The 18,232-nt window shown below is 42.0% G+C and overlaps 1 protein-coding gene across 6 annotated transcripts in view; it reads right to left on the reverse strand.

The window, feature by feature from the left end:
• Window positions 1–17,347, reverse strand: part of LOC148220173 (mitochondrial nicotinamide adenine dinucleotide transporter SLC25A51-like) — a 57,978-nt gene extending 40,631 nt beyond the window's left edge. For 2 of the 6 annotated variants that reach the window (XM_088155599.1, XM_088155597.1), the window contains exon 1: window positions 17,208–17,345. The gene's annotated coding sequence lies outside the window, so the exon portion shown is untranslated. Of the gene's footprint in view, window positions 1–3,344; window positions 3,508–17,207 lie in introns of all 6 variants that reach the window. The other 4 variants (XM_088155598.1, XM_088155600.1, XM_088155601.1 and 1 more) reach the window with 4 other exon arrangements.
• Window positions 17,348–18,232: the final 885 nt, after the last annotated feature.

Raw genomic sequence — 18,232 nt, forward strand, 5'->3', positions numbered from 1 at the left:
AAACATATTTAACAAAGGGTGGTAGCAGCTAGGGACAGGACACACAGGAGGGTGCATGTGAGGATGGGTAAGGAAAAACAGAAAGAGACACGAGGAAAGGGACACTGTTGGGGACACAGTTGGAGACACTCTCATAAGATGTTCCATGTCAGAGGAGGTGGTATGTCTGAGGGGACTATAGCCCATGGATAATCCACAACAAAGTAGGTATACCCCCAAAAGGGGCTGCAGCCTGTAGATAAGCCCATGCCAGAGCAGAGGACATTAATAAAAAGCCAGGAGCAGTGTAAGAAAGAACACTATGCACTGTTCCAAACATGCTGCACTGTTTGTTGCCTCACTGAAGAGACAGAATGTAATGCATGGCAAAAATAAGGGCAGTGGAGACTAGGGAGGGGGGAAGAGTTGTCTGGACTAAAGTCAAGCCTGGGGAAGGGAGAAGAAAGGTGTTTTCCCTAAGTGTTTATTTATTTGTCTTCTTTGTTTCTCAGTACCTGAATTAATAACTAAATATTTTTAAAGTTAAATTCTCTGAGTCAACACCATCTTGGCATAACAATATTCCAACCATTCCCCTACCAAATGACTAGAAGGCATGCATTTCAGCTATGTGGAGGTGCATGCCTTGCCATGAGGGACACCCATTTTGGCCACATAACATATGCTTCCAATTGTGTGATAAATTGTTTAGGTAGCCACTCTGCAGTCTTTATAAGGTCTCAAACCATTTTCAAATCTTGAGGATCCAGGAAATGCTAGATTAACTCTTCTGAAGAGTCATCTATAGTCAGTGGGTCACAAATTAGATATCACTGGTATAAACAGCTGTGAGGAAAGAGCAAAGCCTGACACTGCAGAAAATTCTTGGGAAGCACGAGAGAAAGCAGATTACACACGATCTGAGAACAGGAAAGGCATCTTCTTTCTTTGAAGCCTGCAAACCTTGAGAAAACAAAGAAACTGTCAGGCCGACATTTATTACAGACCTGCAACCAGCTTGCGTGAGAAGGACTGAACAAAGATTCTCACGCTAAGTGTATAAGTACTGTCTTAATTCTGCAATAAACAGATCCATTTTGCTCTCAGCTTGTGAGTCTCGTATTCATACGCCAACAAATGGCTCCCGATTTACAGGGACTTCATTACTACTGATGTGATCCCATCTGGTGGCATACCCCGACTGAATAAAGCAGGTGTGTGTTGAGCTGATCACCACAGAACTCCTTTCATGGCTGGCTATAGAACAGGTTAGCCTTTTGCGAAGTCAAGCAGCATTTCTTATAATGGGGCAAGGCGCAACAAAATCCCAAAAACTGCATAAAGACTGTCTGTTGCACATCACCAAGGAACAGGGTTATAAACTCTAACCCCAAAGCCTCATCCAATTACTTATATGGGTCAAACAATTTTGCCCCTAGTATCCATCAGATGGTTCCTATGATCTTACTCACTGGCGAAAGGTCGGCGAATGTTTACAAACCTGCCAAATTTCTCATCACAATGTCCGCCCTGATGATATTATTACTTGGTGTGTGGTATACTTGGCTTTGCAACAATTTGAGGAAGCAAATCACGTCCTTGTGGATGCTCCGCCTGCATCGCCATCAGATATTGTTGTTTTTGTTAATGAAACATCACCTGAGGATAATGATCAGGAGAAAAAGGATCTGTTTGATCCCAGTCCTATTGATTCTGAAAGAGAACCAGATTTATATCCTTCTTTAGCTCCAGTATGTGCTATGGCTGCAGGTGCTCCTAGCATGGAAGAAATAATACAAACAGCATGCAAAAGGCTGCAGCAAGTATTTCACATATTCCACCACCATCTTATACCTCATCCTATTCCTCTAGCCACTATGATGAGCAAACAGTAAGACCTATAGGACCTGAGCCAGAAAGGTTTATACAGAAATGCTGGAGGCGAGCATTGGAGGAGGGCAATATTGAATTTTTTCAAGCAATGCCTGTTGTATATCATAATGAAAACTCACATCACGAACAATTGTCATATGAGATGGTAAGGGAACTGAGGAGATCGGTGAAAGAAAATGGGTAACATTCCTCCTTTACTATCAATTTATTGGATACAATTGCAGAAGGACATACTATGTTACCAGTGGATTGGAAATCTCTTTTTAAGACAATTTTGACAGGAGAACAATACTCTGTCTGGTGGACGGAATTTGTAGATTTGGTTCAAACTCAGGCATTGAATAATGATAATTGACAACCACCCATTAATATCACTGTGTCACAGCTCTCTGGCACAGATGTATACGCTACTGTTTGGGCTCAATTAAGACTCCTCCTGAAGCGTGGCATCAGTCTACTGTTATTGCCATGAGGGCACTACGAAAGGTACCTGATACAAAAAAGTTGGAGTCTGGTTTTGCTGCTGTGAGGCAGGGGCCTCAAGGACCATATATTACCTTTATTGATTACAATCCGCTGTTAGACAGCAAATTGAAATGCAGGAAGCATCTGATGTTGTCTTAAAATCTCTTGCTTATGAAAATGCTAACAATGACTGTAAAAAAGCCCTGGACCTAATTCATAATTGTGCTGATGTTGAACTTTCTGATTATATCAAGGGATGCGCTAATATAGGCTCGGAACAATTTAAAGTAGAACTAATTGCTACTGCAATAGCCCAACAACTGCAAGTGGTCAGAGCAGCTATTATGTGCTTTGAATGCGGGGAGTTAGGACATATTAGGAAGCAATGTCCAAAGGGATAAAGAGGAAATAAAAATCCCAGTAAACCTTATCCTCGCTGCCAAAAAGGGTTTCATTGGAGCAATCAATACCAGTCTAAATATGACAAACATGGCAGTCTTCTCCCACAGCAGGGAAACTCGAAGGGGGGCACATTGGGGTCCGGTGCCCCTCAATCCAACAGGACCTCACACAATCCGACACCAATATAAGCACAACCCTTGCAAGGGGTACCCCCGAGGTGCTGGTCTGGATGTGGTCATCAGTGCTACCACAACCCTGAATGATACCTCAGTTTACCTGCTGCCCACCTCCATGTGTGGGCCACTGCCTTTTCAAACACATACTTTACTCCTGGGATGCTCCTCTACCACTCACACAGGACTATTTATATTACCAGGAATCATTAATGCTGACTATAAAGGGGAAATTAAAACCATGGCTTGTACACCTAATCCTCCCTGTACTGTGGCACAGGGGAGCAGACTGACACAATTAATACCGCTGCCAGCAATTCCCTGTTCAGCACCAATCTTACAGCAACAGCGAGATGCAGGAGGATTTGGGAGCACAGGCACTACACAAATATTTTGGTCAAAAATCATAGGGGTACAACAACCATTACTCACTTGTCAAATAGAATCTAAGTCTTTTTCAGGTTTGGTTGACACTGGAGCAGATGTTTCCATCATATCCCAAAAGGACTGGCCCTCGGAGTGGCCCCTGGCCCCCTCAACTCTGATCGTAGCAGGCATTGGAGGTCAGCAGATTCCCTGGCAGTCTACAAAGGAACTGAAAATCATCGGATCAGAGGGCAAGACTGACACCCTGTGACCGTATGTACTCCCTATCCCAGCCACTCTGTGGGGGTGGGGCCTGATGACACAATGGGGTTTGATCATTTCAGCATATTTTTGATAGGGGCCATTTGATGAAAAGCCGCTCCTTAAACTGATTTGGCTTTCAAACAGGCCGATCTGGATAAACCAATGGCCCCTGAAAAATGAATGGCTTCAGCAAATCCGGATCCTTGTGCAAGAACATTTATGTTTGAGTCATAAATCCTTCCATCAGCCCCTGGAATACATCTATTTTTGTTATCCCTAAGAAATCAGGAAAGTGGAGGCTTTTACAGGATCTCAGGGCAATCAACACAGTCATTTCACCTATAGGGGCATTGCAGTCAGGAATACCTAACCCCACAATGATTCCAGAACACAGGGAATTTGTGATCATTGACTTGAAAGACTGCTTTTTTACAATTCCTTTACATCCTGATGACGCACCTAAATTTGCCTTTACCATCTGTCAATCCTGAGACCCCCATGGAACAATACCACTGGGTTGTGCTACCTCATGGTATGAAAACAGTCCTATTATCTGTCAATTCGTCATTCACTCAGCGATACAACCAGTACGGCAAAAATATCCATCTACTTTGATGCATCACTACATGGATGATATTTTAATTGCTTCTGACAACTCCCCATTTTTACGTGATTGTCTTGCTGCTTTAAAGGTAACGCTTGCCAGCAGAGGTTTGTGTAAAGCCACAGAAAAAATCCAAACAGAACCTCCCTGGAAATACCTGGGTTTCAAATCATTTGAGACAACAGTCACTCCACAGCCAGTGACCCTAAAAAGCGACATACACACATTGAATGATTTGCAAAAGTTGTTAGGCACTATTAATTAGATTTGCCCTTTATTGGCAATCACCACAGAGGAATTATCCCCCTTATTTCAATTGTTAAAAGGAGACCAAGAGCTCTCTTCCCCTAGGCAGTTGACAAAAACTGCCCAAAAGGCTTTAGACACTGTAAGTGATAAAATCAATGTCCTTTGCCACATGTCAAAACCCAGATTTGCCTTTGCGACTGTTAGTGATTCTCTAGTCTTTCCAACCCTATGATCTTATTGGTCAATGTGATGTACAGGAACATTGGCTATTAGAATGGGTTTTTCTGCCACACACCTTTTCAAAAACTATAACCACTCAGCTTGAGATGCTTATTCAGCTGCTGTCGATGGGATGACTCTGATGCCAGAGCCTGACAGGATATGATCTGACCCTATTACTGCAGCAGAACTGGAGAATCTGTTCAGGGATTCACTGTCATTTCAAATTGCTCTTGCAGACTATAATGGACAATTTTTTCACATGATGCCTCAACATGCCCTGCTACAATCCTTCAAGAAACTCCCCTTTCAACAATGACTGCAAATGAAAACCCCAGTCCCTGATGCAAGGACTGTTCTCACTGATGGATCAGGAAAGACACACAAAGCTGTCACCCTGTGGAGAAATGATAAAGGATAGTGGGAACATTCAATAACCTTTCAACCTGGATCTACCCAGCTAGTCAAACTGGCAGCTGTGGTAGAAGCATTTCACCTTTTTTCACAGGAACCTATTAACACTTCGTGATTCTCTTTATGTTACAGGAATCATTGAGAGAATTGAGCACTCATTACTGAAGGAATGAAGTCTCTAATAAAGATCTTTTTGTATTATTAACCACTCTGTACAACTTTTTACTTCACAGGTCTCACAAATATTACATTCTGCATCTTAGGCCACACACCACTCTGGCTGGACCTATAGTGGAAGGTAATGCAGGGGCGGATGCCTTTTCCATGACAGCCACTATAGCACAAAGGTTAGGGCAGGCAAAACTTTCTCATGATTCCTACCATCAAAATGTCTGAGCTCTGGCAAAATAATTTGATCTAAATTTGCCACAAACACGGAATGTAGTGAATACTTGCTCACAATGTCAGCAGACTCTTTCTTTGCCACAAACATTAGGTACAAAACCATGAGGGTTGAAACCTAATGACATTTGGCAAACATATGTAACACATATATCGAGCTTTGGGACTTTAAAATATGTCCATGTTTCTATTGATACCTTTTCAGGATTCATAGTAGCAATAGCACACATGGGTGAGAAATCAAGAGATGCCACCCAACATTGGCCCTGTGCCTTCAGCACAATGGGTGTCCCTCAACAGATAAAAACAAATAAGGGACCCGCATATACATCTCATAAAACACAAGAATTTTTCCACACTTGAAGTATCAAACATGTCACAGGTAGTGTCCATTCCCCAACAGGGCAAGCTATAGTGGAAAGGGTACATTACACATTGAAAAACATGCTGCAAAAATAAAAGAGAGGGAACCTGATAGGAATGCTCCCTCAAGATCAGCTTGACAAAGCAACCTATGTTTTAAATTTTTTGAATCTCTCCTCTAGAGATGACTTCACCACACATAAAAGGCTCCTGGGTCAGACAGCTGATGGACAAGGAATTTACCCAGAAGTTACATCAAAGGATATACATAGCGGTCAGTGGAAAGGTCCAGTTCCACTGATAGCTTGGGGAAGAGATTATGGATGTGTTTCTTTACCTACAGGACCATATTGGCTCCTGGCAAGATACATCAAACCCATCCAAGGACGACAACAATGAACCTTGTCGTCTTTCTTCTGCTATACCGCCATCAAGTGGTGGAAGGGAGAATCTACTGGGCCCACATCATTCAACCTCCGCTGTTTTGGCCTCTGATTTGGTGGGATCCAGAGCCTCCCCTCAGCAACAATGGAACAGAATGGGTAGGAGGAACTTGGCTTCCTCCTGTAGATCAGGATATTGTAGATATATATAGTATTAACACTACTTTTGTTACTGATTTACCGCCTATATGCTTAACACGGAATCAAACAAGTACCTCTTTACCTTGTGCTAACTTTTCCATGCAATTACATTTAATATATGTACACTCAGAGAGTGAAAGAAAATTGACTACTATTACATTGCTGGCCATTCTGTCCACCTCCAACAAATCTGTGGATGTCACTCTACCTCATTTCCCCAAATGTTATTTTACACCCATCTCCAATATACGGCATTTGGAATGGACATCATGTATAGGACAATGGCCACAACAACAATTCTTACAATGTGAGATGGTAATTGATTGGGGACCACATGGTATCCTTAAAGAAAGTGACCAATGCAATCATTCTCCTGTCCCAAAAGGCAAACCACAGTATTGTTTGGCATGATGGTGGGATGGCCGGATCATTAATTCAATATTATTTACTTAATAATCACTCCCGTGTGCACAAACATCTGTGGAAAAGGCTGTTACTTGCTATTGGCAATAGGATATACCAAGTAAAATTAGATAAGAATGCTACAATTGCTAATTTAACACTGCTAGAGGAACAATTACTAATGACTTGTACTTCACATTTGTATGTTTTTGCTTTAACTAATGATTTCTCAATTGATTATAGAAATGGTTTGTATTTTTTATCCACTGATTCTTTTGTTTTCAAATCATGTATAACCTATGGAGATATGTATAACTCTTCTGTCCTTCTTCCATTTAAAAGATCTGAAATTTGAGTACCTGTAAATCTGACTCAGACTTGGGAAGGACAAGATGGTCTCTCACAATTGTCTTGAATAGTCCAAGAGGAAATCCAAACGAGTAAGAAACGAGTTCACAAATTTCTGGATTGGTTAATCTTTGCTATTATTTCTGCCATAATAATATTAACCACAGCCTCTCTGGCTGTTGCTGCCTTAACTTATTCCATTCAAACTGCCCATACCGTGGGACAGGCTTTAACTAACATCACAAAAGAATTACAAAAAGAAGAGAACATTGATAAAGAAATAATGGCTAGATTATATGCCTTGGAAAGTGCTCTTATATGGGTAGGAGAGAGAGTTGAGGCCCAAAAAAACTCGTCTATCCCTGCACTGTGGTTTGGAACATATGCATAATTCTTTATGTGTCACTCCTCTTGCATGGAATGACATGGAACAGAATTGGGAAACAGTTAAAAGCCACCTCCAAGGGGCCTTTGATAAATCCTTACAACAGAATATACAATCACTTCGCACTCAAAAGATCAACTTAGAACTTTACAAACTCTGGAGGAACAGAAGGTGTTGACAGATCTGAAAAATGATCTTTCTTGCCTAAATCCGAAAAATTAGTTTTCTGGGATAAATTTACAGGTTTGGGTTTTCATTGGACTGGGTTGTCTGGCAACGATATCCTTTTTATTCTTCTGTCTTGTCCATTTTGACATAATCAGAGCTGTTAAAAGCACACAAAATCAAGTCATGGTTACCTTAGCCTTATCTATGACCCCAATAAAAAGAAAAAAAGGGGGAGATGTGAGGAAACAGCAAAGCCTGACACTGCATAAAATTCCTGGGAAACACAAGAGAAAGCAGATTACACGCGATCTGAGAACAGGAAAGGCATCTTCTTTCTTTGAAGCCTGCAAACCTTGAGAAAACAAAGAAACTGTCAGGCCGACAGATTTATTACAGACCTGCAACCGGCTTGCATGTGAAAGACTGAACAGAGATTCTCACACTAAGTGTATAAGTACTGTCTTAACTCTGCAATAAACATTCATTTTTCTCTCAGCTCCTGACTTTCACATTCATATGCCAACAAACAGCAGACATTCAGTTCAATTGTCTTTCGATAAGACTCAGGAAAGGGAACAGTCTAGTACTGTAACTACACAAATCACTAAAAATAAAAAGAAAATACACAAATTGCTTAGCTACAAATATTTTGTAACCAGAAATTTTCAGGATTGGGGAAATGTTAAGGGCAAAATATGAAGAAAAACTATAAAATCCTGAAGGGAGAAGAAAATTATTTCCTCTCCTAAGACTAGGGGCTATGGAATGAAACTAGCAGGTTCAGAACAAAATGAAGCACTTCTTCACAATATGTAGTTAAGCTACAAAACTTGTTACCGCATCCAAGTTCCTGTAGGTTCAAATGCAACTACATATATTCATGGAAGAAAAATCTGCTAAGGATTATGAACTACTCAGACACTACCTCTGCATTGGGAAGTCACTAACACTGAAATTACTGGAGGATTCATTCCACATATTTGTTGTTATGGCTTATAGCTCTACAATTCACTTTGATATCTCCTGAAATAAATTTTTGACACCTTTTTTCCAAATGTCAGAATGATTTATTCTCAAGAATAAGAGGATGAGCATTTTTTAACTTAATATTATAATTATAAACATGAAAGAACCACTAATAGAGGGTGTGCTTAGTAAATAAATGTTTGAATTATTGACTTATATCACCATTTACTACTGGTGAGCAAGCATTCCTACAATATAGAAAGAAATACAGTATGATTTTCTGATTTTTATTTATATAGATTATAAATGAAAGCTACAAAGAGTAAATGGAAGTGCTTTGATTTCCTAAGAGAACAAGATGGAATTTCACCACCTGTTTTTCCATCTCCCTTCAGTTATTAACTTCTGAGCCTCTTGGCCAATCCCAACCAAATTTAACAGAGGGTTAAATAGATACTGAATTCCTAGAAGGTTTGTTGAAGTTTGTAGCTAGGTACAGAAGGAGCCAAATTTATAACTACCTTCTCGGAGTCTTAACTGAAACCCTTATCTTACAAAGGGTGGTAGTGTGGGGAATAGTCAGTTTGCACACATGTAGCTAAGAACTAGCTACTCTACATGTTTCCACCTACCCAACAAAACATTGTCCCACTTAAAAAAGCACACATGCAAGTGTACTTGCAGTGAAAACATATTGGGATCAAAACATTTTATTACTTGTAAAACAAAATCATCACTACGAAGTTATGTGGAATATAGTAGTTTATAATTGTGATTCACCACTTTATTACTCTTCCCAGTAATAAAGTGTTAAAAATGGTTTATGTGACAGCATAATTAATTAAAAAAAAAACGCACCAAACAACACCTAAATAAGCCTTCAAATTCTTCCCTCTCGCAAAAGTTTGCTTAAAGTTCACCGTAACTTCTCTTTCGTTGTTTTTATAATGTAATCAAAATCTAGTATGCTTCAAATATTCCATTAAGTAAAATAAATGAAAAAATAACATACTAATATATTTAGTCTAAAAATAATCAAATTTAGTTTTCTCCTTACCGTATAAATTTAACACAATTTACTATTTACACTTTAACATCCCCTCCCCAACAGTAACAATTTATATTTAGGGTTATTTGACATTATATTGGGTTTACATGGTGAGGTTTTGGTAGTGGAGGGGGGATGCAGGGGTGTTTTTTCTGAGAAGACACCAGGAGCTGCCCTCATGTCCCACAGCTAGTTAGTTTCAGCCAGCTCCAAGATGAACTCACCACTGGCAAAAGCTGAGCCAGTCAGCAATGTTGGTAGTGCCTCTGTGATAACATATTTGAAGGGTAAAAAAATGACTGTGCAACAACAGCTGGGAGAAAGACGAATGAGAATATGAGAGGGAAACAACCCTGCAGACACCAAGTTCAGGGAAGAAGGAAAGGGAGGAGGTGCTCCAGGCACCAGAGCTGAGATTCCCCTGCCGCCCGTGGTGAAGACCATGGTGACACAGATTGTTCCCCTGCAGCCCATGGAGGTCCATGGTGGAGCAGATGCCCACCCTGCAGCCTGAGGAAGACCCCATGCCAGAGCAGGTGGATGTGCCCTGAAGGAAGCTACAGCCTGTAGATACTTGAAACAGAAATAGGCGCCTAGCAGGACCTGTGGCTCTGTGGAGATGAGCCCACACAAAAGCAGGTTTTCTGGCAGGACCTGTGACTCCATGGGGGATCCAAGATGGAGAAGTTTGTGAAGAACTGCAGCCCATGGGAAGGACCCACATTGGAGAAGGTGATGGCTTGAGAGCCTGGTATGCATGCATCTCTAAAGGTGGGGCACCTGGGGGAATTGGCTACTGGAGGGATCAGAGGGTCCAAGACAACTGCCAACGAGACTATGGGGTCTGGGAGTGGAATAAGAAACTCATTTACGTGTGTGGGTGTGTTTCTGTGGGGGGCAGCTGGGAAGACTGCGGGGATCTATGGGCCAGATACTATATAGATCAAGTATAGCTGTTGGATCTCAGAAATACGGAGTTTTTGAGTTTTCTGTGCTTCTTGGCACAGGCACCCTAGAAAACACTGCACTGGACTTGAAACCTTGGAGAAGATTTGTAAATATAAAAAATTAGTTAGAGATCAGAAATGTGTAGTAGATGTGTGTATTTTCACTGGGTGATGGGTTTTAAATTTGAGGGTTTTATGTATAGTAGTAGTTAGGGGACAAGATGGAGAATTTTGGGTGGTGTCTTTCTTCTTGTTCATCTTCTCTTCCTGCTTCTTCACGGAACTTAGGTAGTTATCTTTAGATTGGTCAGTCTAAAGTCACTCTGAGGGTCATGGGAATCTATTATTGGGTTGAAAGTATAAATAATATAGGTGTAAACCACTTATTGGTCTGTTTAGCTTTAAAAGGCCTTGAAACAGGCTCAGCTTGGAGCCATTTTTCCTACTTCTAGCAGGGAGCTAGAAGTGCTGTTATGCTTTCTATAAATTTTGATAAGATATAATAAACATTGAAGTCCAAACACGAGAATCCGGCTCGACTGACTTTCTAATAATCCTGGACCCGAACAGAAACACATGAGACTGAGACAAACCACTAACATAGTGGTGCAGTAAAGCCCTGTAAAGCCTTAAACAATCTTACATATAGCTACTATGTAGATCAAGTGTCAAAGCCCAGCTAGCGTGTGCATGTGAGAGGAGGTCTGTACTAGCAACTGGAGTGGGACTATGAGCCTTGGAGGCTCATATGCCCAGGTGCAAGCAACTAGGGAGACATGGGGATCCAGGGGCCAGATACTAGATAGACTGTTTAAATCCAGTTTCTGGATGGATCCACATTGCGTATACATATATATTTCCCACTAATGAACCTTCATCCTGATCAGCCAGAGAGGGGAACAGGATGAGGCCATTGTTGCTGTTTGAGTGCTGAGTGTTTCTGTGCTGTTCTGTGTTGCTGACCGTATGTATATGTACACTATATATGTATTTGTGTACCTACTGGGAATACATTCTCAGCCTTGCTACTGGTTGGATCTGGGGATGTTGAACTGTGGCAGACTTGTTTCTATGGTGCTGCCAGATTCAGCAATTCCCTAACAAGCAATCAGGATGTTTTCCATCTTGATTGAACTACTGAGCACTATAGAGTGTGTACCACTGAAAAGGCCTAATGGCTTTCAGGTCACAGGTTATTCAATTAGTTAACCAGAACAATACTGTAAAGTGGTAGACCTGTACCACCAAATATGGGAAATGCTGGCCCTATCTATTTAGTTTTTATCCCCATCCTAATGCCAAGCACAAGCATGCAAATTAAAGTAAAAGGTTTTATGGGTTTTTGTTTATTTTTCAGGTTTGATAACTTATCACTAGGACAGTGTCTAATTATTGCCTGCTGGCTCTTGAGCTGGTAATTATTTATCAATATCAACCAACTTTAAACAGGAACAATACAATATTTTTCAAAACCTGACTACAGATGGTTTCTAACTAACTGCATTGACCTTCAAGTTTGACACTTTTCAAGACATAGCTATGCATGTAAATATGAAATTCTTCAGTCTTGGTAGCTCATTATAATAGAGGAATCCTTATTACTTCTTACAGATACCGGTGAAGGCCTGTTAAGTAAGACCTATTAGTTGCACTAGAGTATTTTGTACAAGAAGTCAAAACACTGAAGAATCATTATAATTATTTTGATGTTAAAGCAAAAAGGGCTAAGTAAAAACAGGAGTGGATGAGTGACTAGGCAGTGCCAAAATGGTTGCATAGTCTAAGAGTCGGTCTGGAGTTTTCCTCATATACCTCACAACCGTCGCGAGGATAGAGGCTATCCCAAGGACCCCGCACCCACTTCGGGACAGGAGTTCTGGCCTGGTTGAGGTGGATGCTGGCCAAGTGACTGTTTGCTGGTGCGCTGTGCTTGCTACGGTACAGTGCCTTTGAACAGGTACTATGCCTATACCTGCATGTTCTGTCTCGGAGCACCTCACAATGGCCCATAAATCTCCCCACCTCTTGGCCAGATGCCACTTGCTTTGGAAAAGGACTATAAGAAAGCGACCCTCTGGAGAAGCCTTTGAGATCTCCCCACAGAAGACGTGTCTATTGGCTGGGACCACGAGGGCACCAGAGTCTATTGGACCAGACCACGAGGACATCCGTCTTGTCTGTTGGTAGCTATTCCCCATTCCCCCCTTTCTCTCTCTCTCTCTTTACTTTGTTTCCTTTAACTCTCCCTCTATTGCAAAACGGAGTTATTGGCACTCAAAAGTGCATTTCTGCTTTCAGCAAATTGACTTGTCCCCTGTTGTTGTCTTTTGCACCCATTGAGTTCAAAACGAACCATCACGACTCCCATCTGTATTAACAGCAGATCGTGACACATAGTACTGTTTACTTTGAACTAAAATATGGCAAAATTTTTAAAAAGCACAAGGCTATTTGAACTACTTAACAAAATACACTAAAATTTGAAGTGAACTCCTCCCCCTTCCCCCCCCCCCAGTAACTCTGCATATCCATCCAGGGGAAAATAAATAGCAATATTATGTGATATTCTTTATCCTGTTTCTCCACAGATAGCTCTCCATACAACTAATAGTTACCATGAGCTGACAGGTTTATGATATTTCATAGAATCATAGAATTGCTACAGTTGGAAAAGACTTCTAAGATCATCAGGTCTAGCCTTCTTGATTGTATGATTTCATCAGAAATTAAATATCATAAAGGAAATTAATTTGGTTGCCCAGTTTGTTTGTTTTTATTTTCCAAGATATACATATTTGTTTACATTTGGTCTCAATTTCCAAAGAATACCCTCACAACTAACAGGAACTGAATGAGATGAAAGCAGAGGCTAACAAGTGTGATATTGTGGCAGGAGTCTGTTACAGACAGGATAAGGAAGCAGACAAAGCCTTCTTTAAGCAACTTGAGGAAGTCTAGAGATCACAGATCAAGGACAACAAGAGCTTCTACTACCACCTTAAAAGACTGAACAAGGAGAAGGTGGGTCTATTGCTGAATGGGATGGGTGATCTAGTGACTGTGGACATCGATGAGGCTGAGGCATTCAATGCCTTCTTGGCCTCAGTCCTCACCGGTGGTCTCCCAGGCCTCTGTGCTTAGAGACAGGGTTCAGGGGAAACTACCAACAGTGGAAGAGGATTGAATCAGGGATTATTTCAAGGAACTTAATCTGTGCAAATCCATGGGACCAGATGGGCTGCATCCAAGTATGCTGAGAGGACTGTCTGGTTTCATAGTGAGGCTATTCTCTTATCAGCTTTGAAAAGTCATGAAGTTCAAGGGAATTCCCTGATGACTAGAGAAGGACAAATGTTGCATTCATCTTAAACAAAGAAACAAAACTAAAGTTTCAACCCAGGGAACTTCAGTTCCTTTGATGCCTTTAGTTTTAAGTTTTCCTGTTCTCCTTGGATGTGCTTTTCTGATGTGCTAGGGTGAGGAAGACAAAACAGTCCTATTCTAGTTAAGAACTCAAGGATAGTTTCTCCAAACTTCAGGCCCTAAGCACAAACTACGTGGAAAGGTGGAGGGTGGGTTCTTGCAAATTAACCAGAACCTATAAAAGTGTAAGATTTTTTGACCAGCCTCCTCCTTTCCTTCCATCTTGGAGCCATCCGGGCAGGGGCCACGACTGTGGCATTTGTATTGCTGGGGTGTGGCCTTTGTAGGCCTTTAGTGGGCCTCACAATAAATACCCATTTTGTTCCCCTTAACTCTGTGTGCAGCCTCTGTTCCAGCTCCTCAAGGCATCACCTTGGAAAATCATAGAGAAAGTCCTCTTGGAACATGTTTTTTGAGCACATGAAGGAGGTAGCGATTTGGAACAGTCAGCATGCATTTACCAAGGGACTATCATGCCTGAACAACCTAATTGCTTTCTGTGATAAAATGCCAGTATTTTTGGATGAAGGGAGAGCATTGGATGCCATTTACCGCGACTTTAGCACGGCTTTCAATTCTGTATCCTCCAATATTCTTGTATCCAAGTTGGGATATTATAGTCTGGATGGGTAGACAACTAGATGAGTTTAAAAACTAGTTGCATGACTGAGCTCAGTGGTGGTTAATGGGCTGTAGTCTGCTGGGATGCCTGTGACGAGTGGGGCACTGCAGGGGTCTATTCTGGGGCCTATCCTGTTTAAAATCTTTATCAAACACCTGGAGGAGGTGATGCCTCTTCCTCTTGACAAGTTTGCAGGAGTTGGGAGGACGAAGTAAATACACTCAAGGGCAGGACTGTCTACAGAGAGATCTAGAAAGGTTGGAGAAATGGGCTGACACAAACCTAGTTTAATTCAACAAGGACAAATGTCAAGTCCTGCACCTAGGGAAGAAGAACCCCTGGCATCAATACCATCTGCAGACTGGTTGGGGAGCAGCTCTGCTGAAAAGGACCTGAGGATCTTGGAAAACAGCACACTGAATATGAGCTAGACCCATGCCCTGGCAGCAAAGGTGGTTAGCTGTATCCTGGGCTATATTACTGGGACCATAGCTAGTAGATTGGGGGAAGTGATTATTAGCCGGGAAATTTAAAATTGGCGAACCAAAACCACTACACCTCCTTTACTCAGTGCTCATTAGATCACATTTAAAATGATGTGTCAAACTTTGGGCACCCCAATACAAGAACGTAATTGATAAAGAGGATCAGCAGAGGGCCACCAAGATGTCAGTGTGATGGAGTACTTGCACTATGAGGAGAGGCTGAGAGAACTGTGCTTGTTCAGCCTGGAGGAAGGAAGGCTGCAGGGGCACTTAATAGGAGGCTATCAAGAAGACAGAGCCAGGCTCTTCACAGTGTTGCATAGTGGGAAGATGACACAATAGGCACAAATTGAAACAGGCAAGGTTCACACTGACTATAAGGAAACTGGTTTTTACCATGAGAACAATCAAGCAGTGGAACAGGGGCCCTGAGAAGTTGTGCAGTCTCCAGTATTGGAGGTTTTCAAGCCCTGACCAGAGGAAACCCTGAGCAAACTGGTCTGAATTAGATTTTGTTATAAATGAGAGACAAAAGTCTCGATATTCAGCAAAATTTAGATTGCTTTATTTGATATAGAAAGAGCAAGCAGCGCGCTGGAGAACGTGAGGGGTCACCACCCACTCCACGCTCCATCGAACCTTGGTTTGCAGCCTCTTCTAATACTATGGTTTCTCGTTGTAATCAATAATTTTTGGTTTTTTGTTGTTATAATTTTGCCAGGTAAGCAGTGATGGTCAAATAAACATCCTTACACAAATTCACAAAGCCTTCGGGCAATAATCAGTCACAGATAGCCATCTGGTCCTTGTAGAAAACCACCAGAGAAGTTCTGGAAGTCTGGTCCTTGAGATAGGTAGCATTGATCAGACAAAAGCAGGAAGGGCTATTGGGAAGTCTGATTTTGCAAGCTGGTAGCTGATACAACTTCGTTGGAAAACATAACATAATATAACATAATATAACATAATATAACATAATATAACATAATATAACATAATATAACATAATATAACATAATATAACATAATATAACATAATATAACATAATATAACATAATATAACAAGGTGATTTGAAACAGAATGATTTTATCATGTAATTTCCTTTATCTAGTGTCCATGCTTCACTTCAGAGCTTAGTATTATACAAACCCCAATGCTTTTGTGATTAATAAGAATCTTTTATCAATTATCACAATTTTAACCCTACTTTAAGCAGGAGGTTGGACTAGACACCTCCAGAAGTTCCTTCCAACCTGAATTGTTAATTGCTCTCTTTTCTTTTTTTCTTTTATTTTTTCTTTTATTTTTGGTCTTCTAGCCTGAGAAGAGGCTCTCTGAAAAGAATCAGAACAGTCAAAAGTAAAGACACCTAAACACAATGTTGAGTTTGGAAAGCAGCAGCAGCAGCCACTGCATTCTCTTGTTTAACCTTAGCCTTTTCCCAGTGCCTGCATCAGGAATAATGCAGGGATTTAGAGAAGCATTCTGAGTGTGTTTGTGTCTTGAGCAGGATCGGGTTTTCAAGCTCTGCTCTGTAGACTGCCACTAGCTCCTCGGCAGCAGGTACTGCAGAGCTCACTGCCTGCGTGGATGAAAGTGACCAAGGGACCAACAGCTAGGATTCCAGGCGGCTTGCAGAAGATTGCCGCGTGCTATTGTTATTCTCCCTACTCGTGTCCAGTCGTCACCTACTCCGCAGCATGGCGGAACGTCTTTCCTTCGATTCACACTGAGTAGCGTGTCTCAAGACGCCACTCCCAGTCTGGAGCGCGGGGACGAATTGATGCAGCCCGGCTACCGTACACCACCACCGCCCTGCCTTTTCCGGGTGCTCCCCACCCCCCTCCACGCTGCCCTGTCAGTCTAGGACGTTCATGCTCCAGAGGCAGCAGCAGTCTAGCCCGGCGCGACCTTCACCACCGACGGGAATCCTTATGATACAGTAATAACTGACGAGAGAGAGGCCGCACAAGGTGGTCCCGCCGCAGCGGAGAGAGATGCGAGCAGCAGTACACCCTTTCCCCAGTGACTCACCTGTTGTGTCTTCCATGCCACCTGAAAACGCAATTTGGAGATAAAGGTTGCCACTGCCGCCGACCAAACTGGATGCTGCATTCACCACCTCACATTCTCGATGACGTAGCAAGTGCAGCACGGAAACACGACTTGCGTCAACTACACGTGACCAAGAAAAAGAGCAGCTGGGAGGAGTAAACCCCACCCTATCTCCCCTTTCCTCAGCTAATCACAGAGCTGCCTGGATACGGCCTCGCTCCAGAAGGCCATCGTGAGTGTCATAAATACTCATGCTTGGTGAGCTGTGCTTGTGGTAGGATACATAGCAGGGTAAAATGTGCTGCACAGCAGCAGCTGGGAGAGAGAGGAGTGAAAAAAGGTGAGAGAAACAACCCTGCAGACACCAAGGTCAGTGAAGAAGGAGGGGGAGGATGTGCTCCAGGCACTGGAGCACAGATTCCCTTGAAGCCCATGGCAAAGACCATGTTGTCCCTGAAAGGAATGTTGAATTTGTCTTTACAAATGAGTTGTGGATCAGCCTATAGATAAGGCTAGCACTGAGAGATAAAAGAAACAATGGGATGGATTCCACTGATTGATGAATGGAAAGAGATGTTTGCCTTTACAAACAAACTGTAGGGCTGCTGATAAATGAAATTGGATATCGAAAGATAAAAGAAGCAACGGGGGGAAAACTATGAATTCTGTAAGAATTAAAAATTAAAAGGGAGGGTTATACATTAGAGGGGAATTTCAGGTATCAGGCGTTCCGGGAAGTCTGTGCCTCTCAAGTACCTCAGCCAATGGGGAAAGAGAGAGGGAAATGCGGCCAGGAAAATAGGATAAAAAGGAGGCTGCGTCCTCCAAAAATTTGAGAGATCCCAGGGGAATGTCCCATGGCCTCTCCCTTTATTCGAATAAAGCAAAAAGGACTCCTCTGTCAGGAAAATTAATCCACAAACACCAGAGGTTTATGTCCAAAAAGGAGACAGACTAGCTCTCTCAGCCTCTCCTTGGTTGCCACGTTCTCCAGTCCCCAACCA

The sequence above is a fragment of the Sturnus vulgaris genome, chromosome W, assembly GCF_052056855.1.
Source record: "Sturnus vulgaris isolate bStuVul1 chromosome W, bStuVul1.hap1, whole genome shotgun sequence".
NCBI classification, from domain to species: domain Eukaryota; kingdom Metazoa; phylum Chordata; class Aves; order Passeriformes; family Sturnidae; genus Sturnus; species Sturnus vulgaris.